Source organism: Lepidochelys olivacea (genome assembly GCF_965140295.1).
Source record: "Lepidochelys olivacea isolate rLepOli2 genome assembly, chromosome: 3".
In the NCBI taxonomy this organism is placed as follows: Eukaryota; Metazoa; Chordata; order Testudines; family Cheloniidae; genus Lepidochelys; species Lepidochelys olivacea.
In genome coordinates this window covers 125,593,900-125,619,892 of record NC_140413.1, presented here as the reverse complement: position 1 = coordinate 125,619,892, position 25,993 = coordinate 125,593,900, and the positions used below count along the sequence as shown (strand labels likewise).

The window sequence follows — 25,993 nt, the reverse complement described above, 5'->3', positions numbered from 1 at the left end:
CTTTGTTCCATTTTCTGTTTTAGGTGTAGGCTACTACCACTCCTGACTAAATTGTGCACTCAGTAACACCAATTCACCCTGTCATAAATATAAAGGGAAGGGTAAACCCCTTTAAAATTCCTCCTGGCCAGAGGAAAAATCCTCACCTGTAAAGGGTTAAGAAGCTAAAGGTAACCACGCTGGCACCTGACCAAAATGACCAATGAGGAGACAAGATACTCTCAAAAGCTGGGGGGAGGGAGAGAAACAAAGGGTCTGTCTGTTGGTATGCTGCTTTGCGGGGGATAGAACAGGAATGGAGTCTTAAAACTTTTAGTAAGTAATCTAGCTAGGTATGCGTTAGATTATGATTTCTTTAAATGGCTGAGAAAAGAATTGTGCTGAATAGAATGACTATTTCTGTTTGTGTGTCTTTTTTGTAACTTAAGGTTTTACCTAGAGGGATTCTCTGTTTTGGATCTAATTACCCTGTAAGGTATCTACCATCCTGATTTTTACAGAGGTGATTCCTTTTCTTCTATTAAGTCTTCTTGTAAGAAAACTGAATGCTTTTTCATTGTTCTAAGATCCAAGGGTTTGGGTCTGTGGTCACCTATGCAAATTGAGGATTTTTACCAAACCTTCCCCAGGAAGTGGGGTGCAAGGGTTGGGAGGATTTTGGGGGGAAAGATTTGTCCAAACTACATTTCCCAGTAAATCCAGATAAAGTTTGGTGGCAGTGGAAATCCAAGGGAAAAGGGTACAAGTTAATTTTACCTTGGGGAAGTTTTAACCTAAGCTGGTGAAAGTAAGCTTAGGAGGTTTTCATGCAGGTCCCCACATCTGTACACTAGGAGTTCAGAGTGGGGGAGGAACCTTGACACACCCCATTTCCTTTCTGTAATCCTATAGGGCCAGGTACAGCTTAGCTTATTTGACTGGACTTTGTCCTACTAACTGCTAATTACTAAGTCTCAGCAATAATACTCAACCAATCATGTAGACAGCCATGGTTCATGCTGTACTGACCCTAACTGCAGAAGCAAGTGAAATTCCTGCAGCCCTCCAAAATCTCCCCTTTGTATGGGCTGTAAGCCCAGACAAAATGTGTCTGCGGGGCTAGTAAGTGCCCCTGATGGTCCTTCAATTCAGCTTGGCCACTGCTTCTGTATTGCTAGAGGATTCCCTAAAGGCTATGTTCTGCAGGTTACAGGCCATATTAGCTTTCCTGTGTAGACAAAACTTCAGTGAGACAAATGGAAGCATTCTAGAACAATGACTTGGCTGCCACACAGGGGAACCAGTTTTTCTAGTTAGGACTTCAGGTGGGCTGTAACCAAGAAGTGAATCACCTGGAAAGGGACTTGAAGCCATGGAGTGAGGTCACCTGACAGAGGGCTGAAATTTTAAAGAACCAGGTCTCTTTTTAGTAGGGGCTCTCATCAATCAGAAGAAAGAGGCAAGATTAGGAAGGAGGGCCTGTGGACCCTGAAAGCTCACTGACCAATGTCCAGAGGATTCTCAAAATAATGAGGACACTGGAGGGAGGTTTGTGTCCATAACTTCAGTGGAACTCTGAGGAGATTGCAGTTGATGCTTCGGAGGGTTAGCACTGGTTTCAAGGCTTAGGTAGTTGGACTGAGGAGTCTCCCATCTCAGGAAGGCATGCTAAATAAGGGATTTGCACTCCAAGGTAGTGCCTAGAAGCTGTGACTAAACTCTGTCCAGACCCAGCCAGCACAGGGCATGTGGGGTCCAGGGTTGGGTCTATTACAGAAGTCTGAGCATCCTCAAGGGGGAGTTAATCCAGGGTGGTAATAAAAGGGTAACAATTGTCCCCATCCTGATTGCTAGAAAGTTTTGTCAAGGTCTCTTTCAACACATTTCTGAGAAGTACAGGTAACTTGGTTATGTTCTCCCTCCATTTGTTGTGATCATAATTTTGGATGTGTTTGGCCTGTTTATGATGGATCATGAGTGTAAAATATATAAAAGAAATTCTATTAAAAAGCTATGGCATCTCATCAATTTACATCCCTCTGAGCTACCACATGTCCTGATTCTGATATCCTAGTGGAATGACTGAATATTTTTATCAGTTTACTTTTTAATTGAAAACTTTTCCTTTATTGCAATATCTTAATTTGTTTTATAACCATAGTATAAAAATGAGTAAAAACTAAAACTAGTCACAAAAATGTGTCTTATAGAGGACCTGATAAGGGATTGTAATAAGGAGTAATAACTTTCACTAGTGGCTCTATCCCCTCTTACTGTGTGATGGCTTTTCAGTAGTCTCTGATATGGATGTGACCATCTAAGTCTTGTTCCCAGTGGATATACAGAACTGTTTCTCTCCCCCACCAAGAAATATTTTTATTTTGCTCACAAATGATCAGTGAAGTCAAAATCTTGCCCTAAGGTAGTCACTGCTTTGCGAACTAAATGAACTTGTTAGCTGTCTCTAGGCACCAAAAATGGCTTGAGGGTTAAACTCTAGCAAAGGTATTTTTCTTGTTTCTTAGGTTTTTGGCAATGCATCTAAAATGCTGGCAATAGCTAGCCTATGGTTTTTCAAATTGCCCACTCTCAGCAGACATCCTGATTTAAGAAGGCCAGCTGTTCATCATTACTTACGGCCCTCATTAAAGCCCAAATTTGCTGGACTCATCATTACATTAAACCCAGATTCTACTTGTACTTTGTGAAAAGTCTCAGTTTTAATCTTGATTTTCTTATTGTCCAGACAATATATTATAGGTGGTTACAAGAAGTGCTGAGCTTTATGTAAATTATGAAGTATTTCTTTAGTTGGTTTCACCAGCAATCAAGCATTTCACACAGCTTTAGTCATAAAGATTGCTCTTTCCATGTCCATAGCTGGAACTGACAAATTCTTCCTGGAGCCCTATGTTGTATTGAAAACTGTTAGCTTGACACTTTATTGCTTTAAATTTCAGAGGGGTTTCCTGGTCCTGCTTGTAAATGAGGGGGGTGCTACAGGGAAGAATGTGAACAGAATCAATTGGTAGAGAGCCAACCTAGAATAAGTTGGGGTAAGTAGTAACCCTTTGTTTTAGAGAGCAGCCTGCTTTGAGTTGCTCTGCTTTTGGGTTTTTGTGTGTGTTCTGACTCCTAAGAAATAAAATAGTGTTTAGTTGCAGGCTTCCATTAAAAGTATCTATCTAACTGCTTTGTATGTGCCATGAACATAGAGCCTTAACTCCATCCTGCAGCCTTTACTCTCCTGGAATTAAGGGCTACTAGACTGGGCCCTGTGTCTGCAAATTCTATTTTGCTACATGCCTAAGATTAATAGAAAAATGATGAGATAGAAGGGAACAGCTGGTAGGATCAGGTTCAAGGATTCATTACACTGGGACTGGAGATTACATCCCCAAATTCTTAAGTGTTTACCAACAAAAGGGCCTCTCTTCCAGGCCTCACATGTGCCAGTGATTTTATTGGGAGTTTAACCTTTGAATGACAGCAGGAGCCTGTCCAAAAGTTAAAACAAGACTATTTGGATACAATCTCTCCTATTTCTCTAACACAGATCCAGAGAACAAGCATATTCTCTATTTCCAAAATGAGTCTTAAAAGCTAGAAATTGTCTTATGAGACCTGTTTTCCCCTAGGACATAGTCAGCAGTTAAGTTCATATGGAAAGTAATGTGGTATTTTTAGGAGATATTAAATAGGTAGATAGTACATTTCATTTTTTATGCTTTAACTCTTTGTTTATGTAAAGTGCTATCTAGGCACTGGGTTATATTAGATTTTCAGAACAGCATGTGGGACATTACGTGCATAACTCCCATTAGTGTTAATGGGAGTTTTGTTCTCTGTGCCCTGCATGGGAAATACCTCATCTGATCCTACTTGTGCCTTTTTAAAAAAAAAAAAACCCTGCATTTTGTTTTTTATCCATATGCTCATGTTCTGTGCCTATTTGACTGGTGACACATCAGCATTTCTCCACAGCTGAAGATATGCTGCTGGCAATCTCGTGCGTAACTCTTTATGACTTGGGTCCGGGCTGCCTTAGAGACTGCCTGTCTCCTTGTGCTCTGGCCTGACTATTGAAATCTGTTTGGGCACTGAACCTAACAGGAACTCCGCATCACCCCACGTTCTTACACACTTCCTGGACCTTCTACAAATACCCTCCCTGCACGTTTGCATCACAGGTGCTTCTGGATTTGTTTTGAAAATGTTGTGACCCCATTAGCAACAACTCTAAAATTCACCACTATGCACAAGCATATGCCCCTGCTTCTCAAGAGAACTGCTCCTGAAAAAAAATTTACTCATACAGTGGCAACAATGTGAACCACTATAAAGTTTTTTTTCTAGTGTCTACCCCTTCATATCTTAACCTGGTATCGGTAAAAACCCCTATATTTAAACCTACAGGGGCTGGTGGGCTTGGCAGTAGGGTAGGAAGAGGTGCTGATGGGATGGCAGTAATGTTGTAATCTCTTTCCATTCACAGGTGAGTACTGGGAATGGGAGAGCCCAACGCCTGATCAGAGAGAGCAGTTACAGTCCATAAAATCATTTTGATTAGCATCAGCAGCATTAAAACCCCATTCCTATGAGCTATTAATTCATCTATTTGGCTCCTCTTCCAAGGCCCACTCTCTAGCCCTCTGCAGATTTTCTGCGTTTAGTTTTTGATGATGCCTTATTCTTTCTGCTCACCTTGGAGCCCAGCTGTGAAGGGCCCTTCACTCTGCAGTCACCCCACGCTACCAAGAGGAGGGAGGAATGATGTCACCTCTGATGTTAGTGCTACCTCAAAAGTGGTGAGCTGTTTACAGAGCCGCAACAAAGGGAGAAGGAAGGGGAGGAGTGGTAAAGATAAGAGGAGGGAGAGTCATCTCCATCACACTTTCCCAACCTATGGATTTTTCAGGGATATTAGCTTGTGTATATGGAACCCGGAATAGTCTAGCAGCTAAAACAGGGTCTGGGAGCTAAACTCCTAAATTCAGACCCCATTTCTGCTGCTGGCTTGCTATTGAACTATGGCAAAATCACTGAACTTCTCTATGCCTCAGTTTCACTGTCCTTAGCCCCCTTAGCTGCCTGACTTATGGGCAGATTGTGCCTGTGGTGTTCAGTGATCCCGTCAGGCCAGACAGTGTCTGGGGAAACTCTGTCCATAAAGGCACAGACCCCATTACCACAGTGCTTCCTTTGAGGACTCTTCAGGGGCAGTGAGTGGCTGCTTTCTCCACTTGGTATGAGTTCTGGTGCTTAGTGCAGTCTACTCACCCAATCCTTGATGGTCTTCTTGGACTGTGAAAGCTGTGTGCACCATGCACTTGCCTGCTGCTTCTGGCTGTACGGAGTTGCCACTAAGAAGTGCTCCCCATGTCTTTCTCTGGGCTTCAGTAAAATAGCTAGCTAAAGAAATGCTGGGGTTTCCTTAGCAACCACACAGACTTCTGTGGACATTCTCAGTGCAGGTGGTGGGGGCAAGACTGTTCTTGCTGCTACTGCTTGGAAGTGGACATACTCTGCTTTTACACGGCAAAGCAGAATTTGGCCACAAGGCACATGCTCAATTGGTGGAGTCCCTCACCCAGCCGATGGTCCCATTCTGACTCAACATCCTGTTATCAGAGCAGTGATATTTGAATAAGGATCCTTGTGATTTGTAGGTAGCATTTGTATCAGGCAAGTTTCCCTAGTTTTCCATAGCAGTTATACAAGTCTTGGGTCCGCTGGAAGTCCTCCTTAGCATACCTTACAATTACAGTACAAAGTAATAGTAGAAATCTGTGGATGTCTTTATGTGTAGCCATACTAAAATAGTGATTAGGCTACATTGATAGAGGACTTCAAAAATCATTCCTCGAAAGCCATAACTGTTTACATAACAAAACACATTATGAAAAACCTTGCCTCTTACTCCACATAGTTAGCACTGTATTCTCTGCACAGAATTTACCTCAGGAGAGCTCTAAAGTATGGTCTGTTGAAAACTGTTTTAAAATTGTGATCTAAATTCTCAGGCGGTTTCTTGGCTCTCCTTGTAGAGTAGGGGGCTCTGTAGGGAAACCTGTAATCAGTCTGCAGCCGGCCAGTCTAAAGTAAGATGAGGTGAGATATGCCTCTCTTAGGGAGCAGCTGCTTTGATTCTCTGTCTGTGGGATTCTAGTGTGGTGGTGGTCTGAATGCTAAGAAACAGTAGTGTTACATTGCAACCTCCCAGCAAGAGTATTTTCTGTCTTCATCTAACTTCATGTTATTTTTCATAGCATACAAACAGATGTACAGCAAGAGAAGAGGAAGCATTCAACCATTTTCTTGTGAAATGTCATTACTGCAGCAGGGTCCAACTCATATCAGAATATTAGATCAGAAATGTCATTGGTGTGTGCACCATCATTTCACAGTCATCTGAGATTTAAAAAAAATCATTCTAAATTAGTTGTCATGGGTAGTGGTTCTGCCTACCCTCCCCCAGTGTAGTCTGTAGTGGTCCTGCTAACACAGCATTTCACAAATTATTCAGTGCAGGATGAAAGGCTGGATAGACCATGAATTTTAAGGGCCCTTGGTGGGATATGTTTGCTTTAGACTCTAATTGTGGCACGTTTTACTGATGATACAATAAGGTTAGAAATACAGATAGCTACATGGTGCATCACCATCCATGACACCAAGTGCACATTACTACTATCAGAAATGAGAGCTAGTTGGGCATTTACATGGGAAAATACCAATACTCTAAACAGAACATGATCCCAACAAGGACTGAAATTTCCTTACTAAAGAATGGTTGCGGTAGGGTTGTGGTGGTAATCATCCTCAGGGTGTCTGTTTGGTGTCTGGTTTTCAGAAACAGAAGTATTTAGGGTGGTCCAAAGGATATAATGGAATGAAAGTTTGGAAAGGAAAATGTAAGCTGAATATCAGGAACCATTTGCTGAAGGTAAAAATCTTAGACTGCAAAAAGTCTCATAAGGAAATTGGTGTTAACATCCTCATTCTGTTGTGTAGTGGCTGGTAGCTGGGCAGTCTTCATTAAAATGCACTAGTTTTTGTGATGGGGAAAACCTGAATTCCCAACACTGATTGATTTGAAAAGTATTCTGCTAGTTTAAAAACAATCAAACAAAACAGATACCCCTCCCCTTTTCCTGCCATCATAAAGACTCTGATGGAATTAAGTGAACCATACTGAAAGTATACCGTGGAAGCATCTGGTCTGCAGTTTCAGATGAATGCTTTCAATTTCATTGTCTGCTTGCTGGGGTGTGATGAATTTCATGGACTGGCTCTGGTTCCTCACAGTGCCTTGCAGGCAAAGGATGTTAGCCTCAGCAGTGTCCAGTGTCCTTCAGAACAGATTGGCTTGCTTTGAGAAACACGTGGCATTTGAGCAGAGACAATACAATGGAAAGCACAGTCCTGTGGTTTTGTGTGTCAAATGAAATGTCCCTATCCCAATTCAAAAGAACATTCCAACTAAATGGACTGCACAAAGTGACCCAGCCACGAATAGGAGATATACTTAGGCTACATGCAACTCTTAGACAATTGGGAAAAGCTTTCTGGAAATTTTGGCACATAATTCAGAGGCAAGAATGATAATCTAGCCAATCTGTTTTATTTATCCATCACAGTATCTGAATGGCAACAAACACATTTTCTGAAAGACTCTATTGTTTGCAGAGGTTATTAGAGATGGGCCTGATCCAAAAGCCCAGATCTCAGCATTCCTGAAATTTGAATCTCAATCTATGGGAATGTGTCAAGTCTATTAAAATGTTTCCATGGAATGTTTAGATTCTATTGAATCAGCGTTTTTTAGTGGAAAACTGTTCTGTTGAGAAACTTTTAACCCACTCTAGTTCTTTTCCATGGCACCGGGCAGATCTGATGTGATAGAGGTGGGTATCATCAGCATATTTAGTAAATTGCAGACCTCTTCCCTCACCAACTCCCCTAATTAATGATTTCATGTGCACACTGAAGAAGAGGGAGTTGAATACCAAGAGAGCCCAAAATAACCACTCACTTTCTCTTGTGGCCTCCTCGCCCTCCTCACCCTCCCACCCAAATTAAAGGAGAAGGAGAGCACTCAACCAGGAGGGCTGGCTCTAGAACAGAAAGAAGGGGATGGTGGCTCAGCAGTAGGCAGTTGAGTGCCTCAGCAATTGAGATGCTGTAAGTATATGAATTTGTCACCGCATGCCCTATAGCCAACAGAATAGCATGTGAGGGATGGCTTGACACTATAGTGATATTAATATACATACCAACCCTACTGGCTTAATGCACCCAAATTCCAAACAAAGATGATGATGATAAATCCTCCTTTCCCTGGTGGCAATGGGATACATCTAGTCATCTGTGTAGTTCTCCCCCCACCCCATTATAATGTACAAAATAGTTTTCTATTCATATAAGCAAGGACTCACCTCAACCTTTGCCCAAACCTTGAACCTAATCCATTTTGAAGGATTTCTGAGATTACCTTTTCCTCCTTCACATTTTTAGCTTTCATGTACCTCTGTTCTTCTGGCCCAGGCTGGCAGCCAAGCTGCTGTAAGTTTTCCAACAGTACTTCCTGCTGAAAGACGTCACAGACAAGTCCATTCCCTTGACATTGCCAACCAAAACTTCCAAAGCTTACCACTGTTGGGTGCTCATCCTAAGAGATTAGGCCTACAGAACCATTGAGATTCACTCATCAATATCCTATTCCTAAGGTGTCTCATCTTCAAAAAAGCACAGTTTGTTTTGCTTTATTCTCTCTTGTACTGGAGATCCTGTAAAGTGTATTGACTTTTATATTTTAATCATGGTGATGACTTGTGGGTGATCAATAAAATGAAATATCCGTGCTTGGTGCACAGTGAGACTACAGAGTATTGTGACTGTTTTAAACAAAATATATAATGCAGACTCTTCTTAGACATGATCAGAAAAGTTCACTGAGATCAAAGCATCTTAAAGTGTGAGTTTACTTTAAAAAGGAATATGTGAAAATGGCCACCCTACTCAATGTATCTTTCCCCAGAGTCATATTGGCTTACATAAATTTCCAGCTACACTGATTGAGGAATGCTCCTATTGCAAGTGATCCTTTACAGTGGGATGAAAAGCAAGAGTATGAAAATATTCAAATGTGCTGTGAGTATAATATAAAAGCTTAGAAGTTTTGCCTTGGAGAAACAAGCCATTTTTAATCTGTAGATAATAATGTTAGTAATGAGCTTTAAAAACTGAAACAGTTCAGTATTTTTTACTTTGCAATCCATAAAATTCCTTGAGGAATTTTTCTAATGTTCTAAAAATATTCTCCACCATGCTGATAGCACAGATTCTTCATTGTTGCAGAGATAGAAGTGGGCTAAATATGAGACTTAGAATGGGACCTTTTACTAATATATTAAAAAATGGAGGTGTTACCAAGTGGTTCGATAATAAAGCTAAAAAGATGTTTTCTCACTTGAATTCTATTCCCTGGCTGAACAACTGATACTTGAGCATACAAACCCCTTTCCATTAACTTCAGCATTTAAAATGTTATCGGCCAATATTTTGGTTTGCTTTTAAGTCATTAAAACTGTGTGCCGAAAGTTTGCAGAACCTAGTAGCATGCAGGCCAGTGTTTGCACACACAGTTGTGTGTGCATCTATGGGTTACAATAAGGGTTTGACTCACAGGAGTAATTGTAAAGAAGTATATCTCCTTGCCCCGTCACATGACAAAAGTCAATTTCCACTGAACTCTTGTAGTTACATGGACCCCTAGGAACTGGTAGCTTTCTCATGCTTACCATCCTCAACAGGACACTGAAAAGAATTGGCTTCAGTGCCACTCTAATCCTGTTTTAAAAGTGAAGGCAACATGGGTGCATGCTGTGTCCACATGTAAGTGTTGTATATTTTGCTCTTTAAGCATGAACATCTTATAAGGATCTACACTGAAGAAAGAAGTTGGCTTGTGGTTTATAGGATCTAATCTCTCCACATACAAAAGTCATTAGTAAATACAAACAAGCCCAGCCTGCACCTGCCCAGCTGGGCTTCATCTTCAGTTAGACTTTATCAGTCCTGCATCTCCCCTAGATGCATCTTATAAGGTTAGTTGGTCCCTTTTAACCTGCTCAAGCCTTGTGTGGGATGGATACCTGATCATAGGGAGCCATGGTCAGCTTTAATACTTGCAAGCAGCTGGAGGACAGCCAGGGACTGGCAAAGTCTAATTGAAGATGAGGCCTAGCTGGGAAGGTGAAGGCTGGGCTTGTATAAATCCCAGGAAGCTGAGAGCTAAAGTGGGCTGCAGGGAGGAGTTCCATAGTCACTCCCTAGAAGGAAAGGGAGTTGACTAGGGCCGAGGAGGAGTTCAAGGGGGAGAGTAAGCCCTGGGATTCTGCCCTGGGCTACAGAGTCTGGTGAGAAGTTGAGGGGTGAAGTAGCTTCTGAGAGCAGAACAGGGCCAGAGTGGTAAACCTAGAGGTGGACCAGGAGACAGAAGTGAGGTAGGAAGAAGCCCAGGAAACAGCAACAGGGTCTGAGTTTGAGTAGACCTTTGTTGCTAGATATAGGGTCCCTAGGCTGGAACCCAGAGTAAGGGTTTTACCTTGGTTCCTCTACCAGCCACTGGGAAAGTGGCACCAGACTTTAGATGTGAACTGGAAGACTGCCTGATGTGGCATACAGACAAGTTATCCAGTGGGACTTTGACACTTTAGAAGGGGAGGACTAAATGGTGACCTGGCCAGAGGGCTGAGTCATGAAGAAGGAGCACCCTGAGTCCCAGAGAGAAGCCATGGTGCAAACAAGTCAGGGAAAGTGTCACCAGACTGGGTGCGAGCTAAACTCCAGACTCTGCCACAAGGACATACCCCAGCAACGAGTGTACCCTCCCCATTTTGCAAACATTGAAAATGCTCCAGTAACTTTATTCATAACTAGTAATATTTAGTTTAACAGAGCCACTTGTGTAAGAGTCAGTAGGGTTGCAACATATATTGCAAGTCTTAAATATGTGCCATTTGAGTTACTTTTTAGAAGTTATATTCCTTTAAAAATCTGAGACATGAAATGTTCACTGAATTGTGATGCCAAAATTTTCCTCGATCAACATATGTTCAGACAAAATAGATTTTTTTTTATTTGCTGAAGTGAGAGGGAATAAAGGCCAAAGGTTGGGTTTAGAACAGGACTCTGGGTGTGATTTTTGACTAGAAACATTACCAAGAGGCCTCATAATATATAAATGTTTATTACACGTTCTTTTTATCTCACATGAATTGTATTTTTCTGTTAAAATAAACTGGAATTTATTAAGTTAACCCTCCCCATAAACTACTTGAATTTTACCAAGACCACAATAAAACCATGGGCAACTACCAGAGAAATTTTTTTAAGCCTCCTAAACTATAACAAAGGACACAATCAGGTTTGCATTTTCTCACAAAGCAATTATAGATAGAGTTTATCCCCAAAAGGTGATAAAGCCAGCCTGCAATATACCCCTGAGGGTGTATTGCTGCACCTGTTGGTCTAGCAAAACATGGGTGATATTATGGCTACATCAGATACCATTAAATTGGTTCACATTCTAGTAAAGAACAGAATTATCAGAGACCAAGACAAATATGATATGTTGGGGAAGAGTCAGCATGGCTTTTGCAAAGGGAAATCATGCGTTACCTATCTCTGAGAATTCTTTGAGGGTATCAGCAAGCATGTGGACAATGAAGAGGGGTAAATAGCTGCATCCCCTAAGGATCTGTACTAGCGTGTGTGCTGCTCAACATGTTCATAAATGATCTGGAAAAGGGAGTAAGCAGTGAGGTGGCAAAATTTGTAGATGATACAAAATAACTCAAGATAGTTAAGTCCAAGTTAAATTAAGATAGTTAAGACCAAAGCTGACTGTGAAGCATTACAAAGAGATCTCACAAAACTGAATGACTGAGCAACAAAATCACAGATAAAATTCAAGGTTGATAAGTGCGAAGTAATGCACATTTGGAAAAAATAATCCCAACTATACATACAAAATGTTGGGGTCTGAATTAGCTGTTACTACTCAAGAAGGAGATCTTGGAGTCACTGTGGATAGTTCTCTAAAATTTCTGCTCAATGTGCAGTGACAGTCAAAAAAGCTAACGCAATGTTATGAACTATTAGGAAAGGGACAGATAAGACAGAAAATATCATGTCACTATATAAATCCATGGTATGCCCCCACCTTGAATACTGCAGTTCTGATTGCTCCATCGCAAAAAAATATTAGAATTAGACATGATAGAGGTATATAAAATCATAAATGATGTGGCCAGAGTGATCAGGGAAGTGTTTATCCCTTCCATGAGACAAGAACCGGTGATCACCCAATGAAATGAATAGGCAGCATGTTTAAAACTAACATAAGGAAGTACTTCTTCACACAATGTACAATCAATCTGTGGAACTCATTGCCGGTGGATGTTGTGAAGGCCAAAAGTATAACTGGGTTCAAAAAGGAATTAGATATGTTCACGGAGGATAGGTCCATCAATGGTTATTAGCCAAGATGGTCAGGGTGTCCCTAAACCTCTGACTGCCAGAACCTGGGATTGGATGACAGGGGATGGTTAACTGTAATCTCTGTTCTGTTCATTCCCTCTGAAGCATCTGGCACCAGCGACTGTCAGAAGACAGGATCCTGGAGTAGATGGACCTTTGGTCTCACTCAGTACAGCCATTATGTTCATCCTAAAGGATTTTATTAGCATCAGGCGGCCTATAACTTATGATCAGGAGCTGTAATAGTTTTTCTGTGGCATTTTTGTATGCTTACAATTGAATTTGTGTCACTCCCAATAATGTAACATTATTACAGATCATTTTCTTGCTCACCTGGATGTATAGGAATCAGATATTGGGGGAAATTCTTTTTTTTTTTTTTTAAGATTGTGGTGGTCAATATCAGAAGACAACTGTCTGTTGGAACAATGTCTGTGTCAGAATCTCAACTGGCTCCCAATCATTCTCGTTCCTCTTTAGAGTAACAGCAGTCTGTGTTCCACCACATATCTGTTCGCCGCCCCCAAGTCCACACCATGAAATCCTGCCCTGACTAGAAGGATTTCTGCAGGAGATAATACATCTGCTGTTGTTTACATTGTTTCTGACTGCACAAGCCAAGGTAGGATTTGACTCGTAATGGGGTGAAAAAGTGTAAGAACAGTCAGACTTCTGGTGCATGGCGCATAGTTGCACTTTGATTTGCATTTTTTTAATTGTCTCAATAAGTGTGACATAAAAAAGAACATTGACTCTGGTGAACTGATGGTACAATGGATGTGTATCAACAGGCCACCACATAGGTTGGCACAACTGACCGTCCGTGTTGGAGTAGAGCCTGGCAATAGGAGGGAATGCGGTACATTGTCAGATCTTTGTGGAGAAACTTACACAATATCTGCCTGGCTTGAGCCAATTCTTTTAGTTATGTTTTTCTCCAATACTAATTGCATTTCACAAGGCTTAATACAAATGTAAAATGGAACAAGTGTCACTGCAGTTAAGTGTTTGCTTCCATTAGAGTATAAGGCTTTGCATTTTGCTGTATCAGATGTAGACAAACAAAAATAAAGTGGCACTCATAAACCACATTGCTTTGGAAAACAAAACAGAGGAAATAAACTACTAATTAGAAAAAGGGCATTTGACCTTAATAGTAGTACTTTAATGGTATACACTGGGATCATCTATGGTTCCATTACGCTGGGAAAATATAAACTGCCTTTTCTATTCCAACTACAACATATAAATGTGACTTGGCAGAAGTACTACAGACCGCTGTGATAATTGTGCTGTCCTTGTGCTGTATGTTTTTCATTTACTTTGTTTATTCACCTGCTTGTGCAACATGCTTTTGCTAACATTAAACTCTTCTCAGGAGTCATTTTGTGTCTTATGCCTGTCATTGGCAGATCTCAATTTGTTGATTCAACTTCCATTCAGTCACAGATATTTCTGAATTTTCTGAAGGCAGCACATTTCTCACATTTGTTTATTTTTAATTTGGTAAATATGCTTTATACATGCCCAGAACAAAGCCGTTGCTGAAAGGGAGAATGACGATGCTGGGCATCTTATCCTGTGATGGTTAGAAGTATTCTTTTATGACATTCTCTGAGTTTTGTGACTGCAGTAGAAGCTAAGTAAAGTTGGAAACACAATTTAAATCTTCTCTAGGCCTTTTCAACAATTCCTGTAAGCTTCAGCTCTGGGGTTAGCTTGATCTTTTTGCATGATCTGCCTTGGAAGAAACTGTTTTTCTTTAGGATCCTGCTTCCATTTCTTTTTCCATGCATTCCACTTCTGGTTTTGGCACAGTGTACCCCCATGCTTGCTGATAACCAGAGCACTAGAATAACTGTTTATTGGTGTTCCAAGAATCCATTCCCCATATTCTATAACTCTATCCTGTAGCGTTACTCACTAGAAACGGTTACTTGTTTTAGCTGGAACACAGTATATTTAAAATAAAAACTTGAAAGAGCTATATACGCTTATTTAGACCTGCAACATCAAGCAGATCACTTATTCCAGTTTTACTCAAAATATTATTCTTCTCTACCTAAATATCACATTTGAGGAAAAACAGAATGCTGAGACAACTTCATATACCTTGGATCATATTCCTTCATCTACACTGATTTTTATAATGCTTATTCAACCTTATGCATCTATCACTCTATTTTTTATTATAAAACAGAAAGATAAAATTAAGGTTGGGTGGGAAGATAGCATATGATCAAAGTTATTTGGTATTGGGTGACATGATTTAGATTCCTTAACTAGTTATTTCCAGATCTTTTTAAGGTGTAGAACTCTTGTTTAAAATAGTGTAATTTGTGGGTGGGTGTTAGCTGGATTCCACTGAAACATACATTCAGCTTTAGCTCTTTCTTAAAAACAGAACAGTATAGTCCCTGGAGGGCTTTCCCCAGATCAGTAACACTAGTTAGACAACGCCCCCCCATTTTTTTAAGAGCTCCATTCCCAGTGATGAATGATAAAGATTAAATGTGAGCCATCGGACAAATGCACAGAACTACTAGATTAAACCTTAATATCATTGCTGGATTACTCTATTCTAAAGAATTACTTTTAAACACACACAAGTTATTCACATGGGTCAAAGCTGCAATAGTTGTGTGGCTCATCCCAAATGAGTGCTAGTAAAACCCCTTACGCTCCCATATACAGTCATGTGCGCAGGATTAAATGCAATTTATCATAGGCAGCCTTATTTGCACTGTCCACTAATCCAGCTCTGCCAAGACTACTGGCTTTCAAAACCTTTGAGCAGCTGTCAAACAGCTCCCAATTAACAACAAAAGAAACTGAAAATGATCTCTCAAAGTCAGGAACTGCAGCATGCACTTTGGCCCCTTTGCTTGACCTCAATATCCTAAACTGGGAATTACTACAAACTGAAATTTGTTACACAGTTTTTCATACTGTGAATTCCCGTACAGTCTGTGCAGTCTTCAGAAGTGGCAGAGAAAAGGGTCCTGTATTTCATTTCCTGTCCCATACAGTACAATAGCTTGCAGACCACACAGCACCAAAGTGTTTCCTTTAAAACCATTTAGTGTCAATATGATTCAGTATAATAGATCTTCTCATTGTCACTTGCATGCTATTATCCTTTCTTCAGAAGGCCCTTTGGCAAATCCCATTATTTTTTCCTCTTGGAATGCAAACAGCAATCTTTGGGTCTAAAACCCCTCTGCAATGTGACTCACTCTTTGATCCAGGAGCGAGGGCTCTGTTATACATGAGTGTCCTACCTTTATCTACACATGCTTGTACTTGATATTCTACCTAAGCATCAAACTGTTCAGTGCAGGCTGCAGCCCTGTTTTCTTGGTGTTCCTAAAGTTAACACTTCTGAATCTGCTGCTATTGGTCTATGACGAGGTTAAAGAAATCTGGAGCAAACTGCACTTATTGCAGTAGATATATTGTTGTAACAAATCTCTGAATTGTAATCATTGCAAGTGCAAAACTGGCAGTTTTGTTGGTATTGGCTTAATATCAGTCCAATTATGAAATGTAACCTGGTTTATAGAGCTTGGCGTGGATACAAAATTTATATCCACCAATGCGGATATCTACGGATATAAAGCAGATATTGTGGTGCTGCAGGACTCTACCAGGAACCGTAGTGGTGAAAGCAGCAGCATGTCAGGCCGCCGCTTGCAGAAGCCAGCACCCAACCCAGGCAACTCCTCTGGCATGGCTGTACCGCCACCTAGCCCTGCCCGCTGGGGGAGGCAACAGGCTCACTGGTAGTATCTCCCTGGTTGTCCTAGTGTGTATAAGCAGCTCGCACGCTCCTGGACAGGAAATTCAGACCACTGCATGGACTCTACTGGTTTCAAATAGTTCCACATATGTAAGTAGGGGGAGGCACCCTCCTCCTATCACCAGCCATCCTCACACCTCTTTCTTCCTTTTTTCATTCACTGTTCCTCCGGACCTGCAAAACCATCCCCCTCATTACCTGTCACAGCATTCTAATTCACAGTCACCAGCCAAAGATTGGGCAAACTGGAGAAATGGTCTGAAGTAAATAGGATGAAATTCACTATGAACAAATGCAAAGTACTCCACTTTCTTAACAATCAGTTTCACACATACAAAATGGGAAATGACTGCCTAGGAAGGAGTGCTGTGGAAAAAGATCTGGGGGTCGTAGTGGACCACAAGCTAAACATGAGTCAACAGTGTTGCAAAAAAAGCGAACATCATTCTGGGATGTATTAGCAGGAGTGTTGTAAGCAAGACACAAGAAGTAATTCTTCAGCTCTACTCTGTGCTGATTAGGCCTCAACTGGAATATTTTGTCCAGTTCTGGGTGCCACATTTCATGAAAGAGGTAGACAAATTGGAGAAAGTCCAGAGAAGAGAAACAAAAATTAAAAGTCTAGAAAATATGACCTACGAGGGAAGATTGAAAACTTGGGTTTGTCTAGTCAGGAGAAGAGAAGATGGCGTGAAGACATAACAGTTTTCAAGTACATAAAAGGTTGTTACAAGGAAGAAGGAGGTAAATTGTTCTCGTTAACTCTGAGGATAGGATAAGAAGCAATGGGCTTAAATTGCAGCAAAGGAGGTTTAGGTTGGATATTAGGAAAAACTTCCTAACTGTCAGGGTGGTTAAGCACTGGAATAAATTGCCTAGGTAGGTTGTAGAATCTCCATCATTGCGGATTTTTAAGAGCAGGTTGGACAAGCACCTGTCAGGGATGGTCTAGATAATACTTAGTCCTGCCATGAGTGCAGGAGATGGACTAGATGACCTCGAGGTCCCTTTCAGTCCTATGATTCTATGAAATCTTATGATACTAGAGTACTGACAACCTAAAGAAAATAGAGCTTTTGCATCCCTGGAGCTTACTTTTCTGCCTTATGTTGTTTTCTAGAGTTTCCACTTTAAATACTGTGCCCCGAAGTCTGTTTTATAATCCACTCCCTTTGTTGCTCCAGTGATAGCCCCTAAGCACCCACACACACCATGCAAGGGGCCTCTCCACCAACGCTAGAGACATCAAAAGACCTCTACATCAGTAGCTTGTGCAATCCCGGTCTCTGCAGGGGGGTATGGTGAAGGCACATCCAAATCACTCTGCAGTCCAGCTGTTGTGGGACGCCATGAGCATGTCTCCGCTATGGGCACTACAGTGGCACCGCTGCAGCTATGCCGATGTCGCATAGACATTTCATATATTGACAGAAGGGGTTTTTCCATCAGTGTAGGTAATGTGTTTCCCTGAGCAGCAGTAGCTAGGTCAAAGGAAGAATTCTTCCATTGGCCTAGCGGTGCATACTCCAGGGGCTAGGCTGGCTTAACTGTGGTGACAAGGAATGTGAATTGTTCATGCCTCTGAACGACATAACTAGGTTGACCTAAATTTTAAGTGTAGACCAGGACAAAGTGGCCCATAGGTTCTTCTGGGGAACAGCTATAGGGGGTGCTTCAAGTCATGCTGGGGGCATATAGTCATGTGGCCGATCTATGGCTCCTGAGAAGGACAGCTCATCATCTGGCCCTGTTTGTGCCTTTTCCACAGGCACAAACATATACACTCCCATAGTGAGTTCTTTCCTCGTGTTTAAAAATGTTCCAGCTTTTAAATCACTGGCCTAAATGTGTTGTGATCTTCCACTCTCACCTGAGAAGAAAGGAAGTTTTTTACAAGCCCCTTTCCAGATCAAGTTTCAGTGTCTGAAAATAAAGAAAGCATTTGCCATCTTTATGTGAAACCTCCCCTGCCCAGGCTGGATTCATTGTTTCCAATACAAAGTACAAGTGAGGTACTGGGCAATGTTAACTGTTTTTTGTTTTTTGAAACTTCTGACCTGATACGTTGCCCTCTCTGGTGTATTAGCTACTGTAATAGGACCTCCTCAGTCCCGCTTCTGTCTCACTCAAGAAACCATGCAGAGACCCTTGTGCTGGTTCAACACCCTGTGCAGTTAATTTATAAGTAAGTCCCACCAACTTCACAGCATACCTAGTGTCTTTACAAGCAGAGGGAGAGCAATCTCTCTCTCTCTCCCTCTCATTGCATACTTTCCCCCTTTTCACTTCCGTCTCGTGTCTATTTGTAGGCTCTGTTAATGGCTTAATTAGCCTTTCTGCCCAGCCCCATCCACAAATTAGGAACAAGCTCCAATCTGCTATGCTTGATTGGAGCTGCTGTGAACAGAGTGCTGACTCCGGGTTTCATACCTAGCACTCTGTCACAGTACCCAATACTTTTAAGATTTTTATAGAAAAGTTTCGTAGCTTATTACAAATATTAGGTTTTATCCAGAAATCAGAAGATTTGGGTATTTGCATATGTTCTGCTCTACTAATTCCACTCAGGTTCCTATTCCAGTACGTATCTCTCCTTTTCTAGTCCCACCTATTTCTTGAGACTATTATTATGTTGTGCTTGATGGGGTCATTAGACTTTAATTTCATCTACCCCTTTAAGACTACAATGATTTATTGTGCAGAGGCCTGTTTTCAGTTGTCTAAGCTAATGAAATGCCAAATCAGCCTGGTTACATAATAGTGTATATAAAAAGTCAGCAAAAGTTAAAGACAGACTGGATTAGTGTCCCCCTCCCACACACACACACACGATAAAAAATGGCTATTTGTACTGCCCAAGGACTGTATTTCAAATCATGACTGCTAAACAAACGGACAATGAAAAATAAGTTAATGACCCAGAGTTGGTGTGTTGGAATGTAGGTCTATTTTGTGGACAGAATAATGAGGGGATGGGATATTCTGAACATCACCCCCTTTTGGGGGTCCTTGAAAAAAGGTGGCCGGGACGATCACAAATGCGGAGGACAACTGAACTGAAAGTAGGAGCCTCTTCCATCTCCTGGGAGCTTGGGATCTACCATCCACCGTGACATTGCTTTCACGGAACTCATCCTGAGAGATGTGCTGACCAGGCCAGAGAGTGCGAACCAATGACATTGTCACCTCCACCACCTTTGAATAAATCCTGATCAGCAGCTGGGATGTGAACCTTGGTTTCCTACTCTTATATCCTCCCTCCTGGCTAGGGTCCTACCAAATTCACAGTCCATTTTGGTCAATGGCACAGTTATAGAATTTTAGAAAATAGTCAATGGTGTGATTTCAGATGTTTACACCTGAAATTTCACAGTGTTGTAACTGCGGGGGTCCTGACCCCAAAAAGGGACCATGGGGAGGGTGGGGTCGCAAAGCTGTGGCGGAGGGAGGGTGGGGGGCGCAGGATTGCCACCCTCACTTCTGCTGGGCTCTGAAGGCAGCGCAGCCATGGAGCTTCCTGCAGCTGGGGGAGGTACCTGGAGGTGGGTCTGATCTCCCCCCATCCGAGAATGGCCATGCAGGGGAAGAGGAAGTCCCAGCCCCACAGGGACTAGTAGCTGGAGCCTGTTGCATAGTAAGAGACACCGGCTAGGGCGTCCCCAGCTCTGCTCCTCTCCCTCCCCTACAATAGCTAGATTTCATGGGGCAGATCCGTTTTCACAATCTGTGATGCGTTTTTCATGGCTGTGAATTTGGTAGGGCCCTACTCATGGCCTTTTCCTTCCTCCACCTTACTACTTCTCTTTCCCATCTGTCCCTTTTGGCCTTCTGTTCAATAAGACTCTGGTGAAGCTGCAAAGATTGCATCTTTTGCAACACTGCTGTGAGCCCACACCAAGAAAGGCTGCTTAGGGCATTGCTTTTAGCTGCCTGCTGCTGGTAAAAGTTTGCAAGGTCTCTGAGAGGCTAATCACAGGATGAGCTATGCCCCTCTTTCTCCAGCAGCAAGGTTGTATATGAAAGTCAGCACCAGAGACAGCAGCTGCATTTTCTGCCTTCCTTACTTTTTTCTTCCCTTTTGTATGTGGTTGACTTGTTTGGTCTTCCAGGAAGTAGGGTCAGACTCTAACAACAGCCACCCCAGCCCATCTCAGCTAACTTTTTCTCTTGTCACCAAAAAGGACAGTTAATAGCATCTCTAATGCTATAAGAAGACAAAGTTCATTTTTCCTTTTAAAATCTCTTGTGATGGACCTGCAAAGCAGGGGACTACAGCTTCCACCAGCTTTTCCCCATGGATATCCCTTTCCTCCTGGTTAAGCAGGGACTACATTTCCCATCTGCACCTTCCCCATTGCATGTCTCTTTCCTCTGGCTAGGTAACGGGGAAGGTTCTGAACCGGGAAGTGGCTGGGCTCTGTTTGGCAATGGGAGCTGCATGGCAGCAGAGAGCTGGAGAGAGGCCCCAGGAACTGTACGCAGAGCCACGTGTGGAACAGGCTGTGACTGATGGACATTACAGCTCGTGTAAGTCTGTGTGGGGCTTATGAGGAAGCAGCAGGGGCTGGGCAGGGAGCCAGGGCAGAGGGAACCCCAATGAGAGACATTAACTGAGCCTGGCCTGGAAACCTGCAAATGCCTGTTTGCTTGAAGAGACTGGACAGAACTTGGCACTAGGGCTGAAGAGCCCAGACTCTCATCTGAGCTGCCCCAGGGACCCAAACCAGAACCATTATTGCTTACTTTGAACTGTAACTGTTTAAGCCTCTGTACCCAAGGTACCTGCAACCTTTCCCTCCGCTGCCACACTAGTGAAACGTCCTTTCACTTAGTCCCATGTCTGAGTGGTTATTGGAATCCATAAGGGCTAGCGCCTACAAGGCCTGGCTGTTGAAGCCCCTGCAGGAAGATGGGATACTGGGCTAGATGGACCCTTGGTCTGACCCAGTAGGGCCATTCTTATGTTCTTATGTAGTGCTTGCTTCCAAGACACACTACACCTGGCATGCTACTGGCATCCGAGGGTTTTGGGATACGGCGTAATCCCAGCACTTGTGCTCTTTACAGCTAAAGGGAATAAGATATTTTGTTAAAATAAAAGCCTTACTTACCACTTTCCATGTTAAATGTTTAGCTGCTGTTCTCTCTTCCTTTTTTAAAAAAATCTTTAATTGGTTATAAAAATGTAGTGTTTTTGTGGCCATGTGACAAAGCAGGCTGAGGTCTCTGTACTCACCTAACCATGTTTAGTGTTGTACCATGACAAGAGCATGTTAACACCTTCGACTCTCTAGGCCCATTTATTCAATCAGAATTACCACAACAGATCCCAGCATCTTCCCTCTATAATTTAAGTGGTGGCAACCATGTCTGCTCAAAGAGCATTGCAGACTACAGTATAGCAGACAAGCTTTTTCCAGGAGATTAAGTATGCTTACACTAGCCTGAGCAGCTATCCGCTCCAAAGTTGCTTCCACACTCAGGTGTGGTACAAAATTAATAACAAGAAACTGTCTAAAATAAAGTGCCTGCTGCACTCTATGATCAGTCACTAATCATTATTTATTCCTTTCAGAACTATGGCAAAATGTCCACCAGAGATCTGCATCAATGGTGAACAAATCCTTCAAAGCTATTTACAGTTTGAGAACATGATCCTGTTCATTTGTTAGGCTCCCATTCGGCTTGTCTGGCTTCTTCATGCTCTCTGAGTTTATCAGTTGCTTTAGAAAGAGTTACTCAAAGAGAGGATGATGATGCCCAAGCTGAAAATAGTCTAGTCTAGTTCCTGTGCAATGGCTCTAGCCGCACATGTTAAGTGCTCATGCTATGTCAGAAAGCAGATGTCTGCTTTACACTTGTAACATGCCTGAAAGAGTGCATATGTATGAACCATTTGATAGATGCTGCACAGTACTGTTCAAGGTTAGAAAATACAAGCCATTGCAGGCTCTGCACAAATCCTTTTTCCCTTCCGCTTTGTGGATGCTAAACAGGCTGGTCCATACAATGAATGGACAAACCCATCCCAACCTGGTTGGCTACCTGCACTTTGAATACCTTGCTGCAAATCATAGAGTGATGTGGATTTTATACTACACCTTGGGGAACCGGGAGGAAAAACAGCCAAAATACCAGTCTTTGAGGATCAACAGATTGTTCCACTGTGGAATTAGCCTCATGCAGCCCACCCAGATCTCAAGTAAGAAATTGGAAGGCCAGTGCAGGTCACCAATACTCAATATCCTAAAAGAAATGCAGAAAGACGTGTTTTCTCTTGGTGGAGAGAAACAGTAAATGCTGTTAGGCTGGTATGTAGGAAAACTGAGTATTATATTCCTGGCATAGACACAGAGAATTTAGACAGAAAGATAAATACTCTTGTTGAAAGGTTGCAATATAACTGTTTCTGAGAATTCACAACAGTAACACCCAAGCACCCAAAAATATATATAGAGAAAACAGGCTGTTTTCTAAGGAAGAAAGATACTACTCATCTCACCTTGCTTTAAACTGGCTTTTTCCAAACTGACTTAGCTCACATGCTTTGTTACAGGGTCCTCTAACTTGCAAGCGGGACCTAGAAAAACACCCACAGCCACAGATGCCCTTCCGATACAGTCCTCGGTATGCCATCCCAAGCACAAGAATTGAAGCATTGAACTTGGACTATTGAAGACAAGAAATCTATAGTCCAAGTGGAAATTAATAAACAAACAAGCAAACAGGATCCAGGAAGAAATGGAAAATCAGGAGGATGGAGAGAAAAGATAAAAAATTTGGTCAGCGGGTCCTCCAGAAGGAGAGGAAGTAGGAGAGATGCTGTCTTGTACAAATAATGTTATGTATTTGCCATAGAGCTCGCTGAGCCTGACATTGAAATGGAAACTTTGACTCAGCAAAGCACTTACGCTTGTCATTAACTTTAAGCACAGGGTTAAGTGCTTTGCTGAATTGGGGCCAGAAAGAGTTCATTGAAGTACTTCCCCAAGGCCTCTTGGTGATAATTTTATCATTGCTGCTTCTGGGGGGTTATTTTAATATTCTAAGCCCCAAAGAAAGGATCTCCAAATTAACTCAGTAGAGTAATTCAATTTACAAAGGAAAGAAAAATGTATTCCTTGATGTCTGTTCCTCCACTCATAGAATGCTGTATATTTCTGCAAAGAGAAGAGGGAGAGAAAAGGTACATCTTTTGCTCTTGGGTATCCTGCAAGACTCTAGCCATCTACAGGAATCCAATTAATTTTTTCAGTAATCAAGAGGAAGCAATGCCATTGTTGGGTCTTTCAGAAAATCAAAATGGATCTAAATAATGAATACATAAGCCCAGAAGAATTCCAAAGAGAAAAACCAAATGAGAGGCACAGAGCTGAACTCTGACAAGCTCAGCTCTATGCTTTTACTATTTTCTTGCTTAAGAAAGGTAGTAAAAGAAAATGTAGATGCTGATGAAAGCTCCTATATTAAAATGTATGTTAAGTTTTGAATAAAACAGCTTTTATTGGGATTAGGTTATGTTTATAAGAGGAGAATGAGAATAGATTTTCCCTTCTTTAATCAGTGTTGTAATCATACAAATTTAGATACTTCAGTGACTGAATATGTAATTAAAATCCCTCAGGTTGTTATAAAGAAGGGATAACTGGAGATTAGACAAAGTTCAGTTAATGAGGAGTGCAGGGTTTTCTTATGCTCTTTGGGGCAAGGACATCCTTTGGTTTGATATTTGTACAGTGGTCCTAGTCCATGACAGGGGCTCCTATATGCTACTGTTACCCGGGGTTCTTTCAACCCAAAGCTCTTGGTAACTTTTACTCTGTGCGAGGTGGTGTCAGGAAATAAATCAGGGGAGACACGGCCGTCTGGCCGATAGATGGCTGGCACCCCCAACCTTTGATAATTACCAAAGCTGAGTGTGGCTCTCAAGTGGCACAGCTGCAGCTGGGAAACACAAGATGCATCCAGAGAGAGAGAGTTCAGTCCTGAAGAGTCCCCCTACTTCAAACTTCCCCCCCTTATTTATACATGAGTAAGAGAATGACATGTCCCTTAAAGAAAACTTGTTAAGCAAGCGGTTCCAATGGGCAAGCAAGAGGCTCCTTCTGTTTATCGATTAACCAGGTGTGAGTTTTTCCAGAGTTTGCAGCCTTGAGGCCCCAATAGACATTCCTGGGGCACATCCTGCTCTTCTAAGATGCATGTATCAGCAACTTCAACACAATTCTTATCAGGAAGGACGCAGGGTCAAGCTGCCCTTTCTGTGGCACCCAACACCCTCCCCACCCCCTGCCTTGGTTAAGCTAAGCCTGCTGACTTGGCTATTTAGAGCCTGCTGACTTCACTGTTTTTAGCAATAAGCCATAGTGATTTCAGGCACTTCACTGGTTTGCCAAAGTCTCCCCGTACACTGCTGCAATATTAACCACATTCCTCTTTCTTTGTTTTTCCGAGGTTTAGGTGGCAGGTGGATGGGTGGAACTGGCCTGCTGCCAGGCTATGCTAAGAAAGCTCTTTGTTTAATTGATGCCCTTTAATTCCCCCTTCCCACCATTTTTGCTGCATGTTAGAATTCTGTAACTTCTTGTAATTAGTTCTTTTACTCCCTGTTATGTTGGCTTGTCTACGTGGGGCGTGTGTAAAGAGAGTCAGGCTCTGAAGGGAGAGCGATATGAGGGAAAAAAAGAAAAAAAAAGGTTGGCCACATGCATTTACTCACTCTATTAATCCCTGGGAAGGAAAAGAGGGGGACCTCCTTACTTATTTGGTTTAAGAGCTTGTCTACACTTGAAATGCTACAGCTGCTGCGCTCACTATAGCAAGGAGAGGGGTTCTCCCGTCTGCTTAGTTAAGCCACGTTGCCAAATGGGAGTAACTAGGTTTTAAAAATAAAATAAAATGGAGTGGGATTGGACATGCATGTTCTATTTATAAAAAGAATTAAAAAACAGATTACTATCTGTACCATACCTTTCTATTTTAAATAACACAGACCTTATCTGATAGGAGAGAAATCCCACAGGTCTTGGGAACCATACACCTATCTGCTCCCAAAGGAAAACCCGAGTTCATTATTAATCTGTTGCTAGATCTTGCCCAATATGTCAAGAGTGTTCTGCATATGAAAGGGAACTTTAAATGGGGGCCAGAATTAATAGGAACATAGGACTTGCTATACCAAATCAGACCTGTGGCCTGTCTAGCCTAGTATCTTCTCTCTGAGGAAGAAATTTCTTCTTCTTCTTCTGACTTGTTCATAACTCAGGGCCTCTTCTCCTATAATTCAGCTTCCCCTCTCTGAGACAAGACCGCTCATTGTCCCCCTCCAGTGCTCCCATTTTGATCCCCATTGCTCTTTTGCTGCCTGTGCTAGTGGTGGACATTTGCACTGTGTGGGTGATGATTGGCTGTGGCTCCTTTTGGCTTCAGACTTCAGGGAACATAGACAGACAACAGTCCCTGTACCTGCTGAGACTGTCATATCCACATTAGTCACATGCAGATTGGGCTAGTTGCTCTTAGTGATGCACCACCTTTTTTCCCAAGTCACCAAGATCACAAAGAGATGCCACTTTAATGTAACCTGATAGGAGCTGGGGAAACCAGGACATATATTGTTTGAAACTGCTGCAGGGAGACAGGCTGGTGGGGGCAGAATGGGGGATGGTT

The 25,993-nt window shown here is 42.1% G+C and overlaps 1 long non-coding RNA gene across 3 annotated transcripts; it reads left to right on the top strand.

Moving 5' to 3' along the window:
- Positions 1-259: 259 nt before the first annotated feature.
- LOC311518586 lies at positions 260-23,781 on the top strand. Of its 3 annotated transcripts, XR_014711040.1 has the most exons (5): positions 269-315; positions 2,940-3,035; positions 13,006-13,147; positions 20,704-20,851; positions 22,881-23,781. It is a non-coding gene; the product is annotated as an uncharacterized lncRNA (long non-coding RNA). The 3 variants fall into 3 exon arrangements; XR_014711039.1 differs by lacking the exon at positions 13,006-13,147; XR_014711038.1 differs by lacking the exons at positions 2,940-3,035; positions 13,006-13,147 and having other exon boundaries at positions 260-315.
- Positions 23,782-25,993: the final 2,212 nt, after the last annotated feature.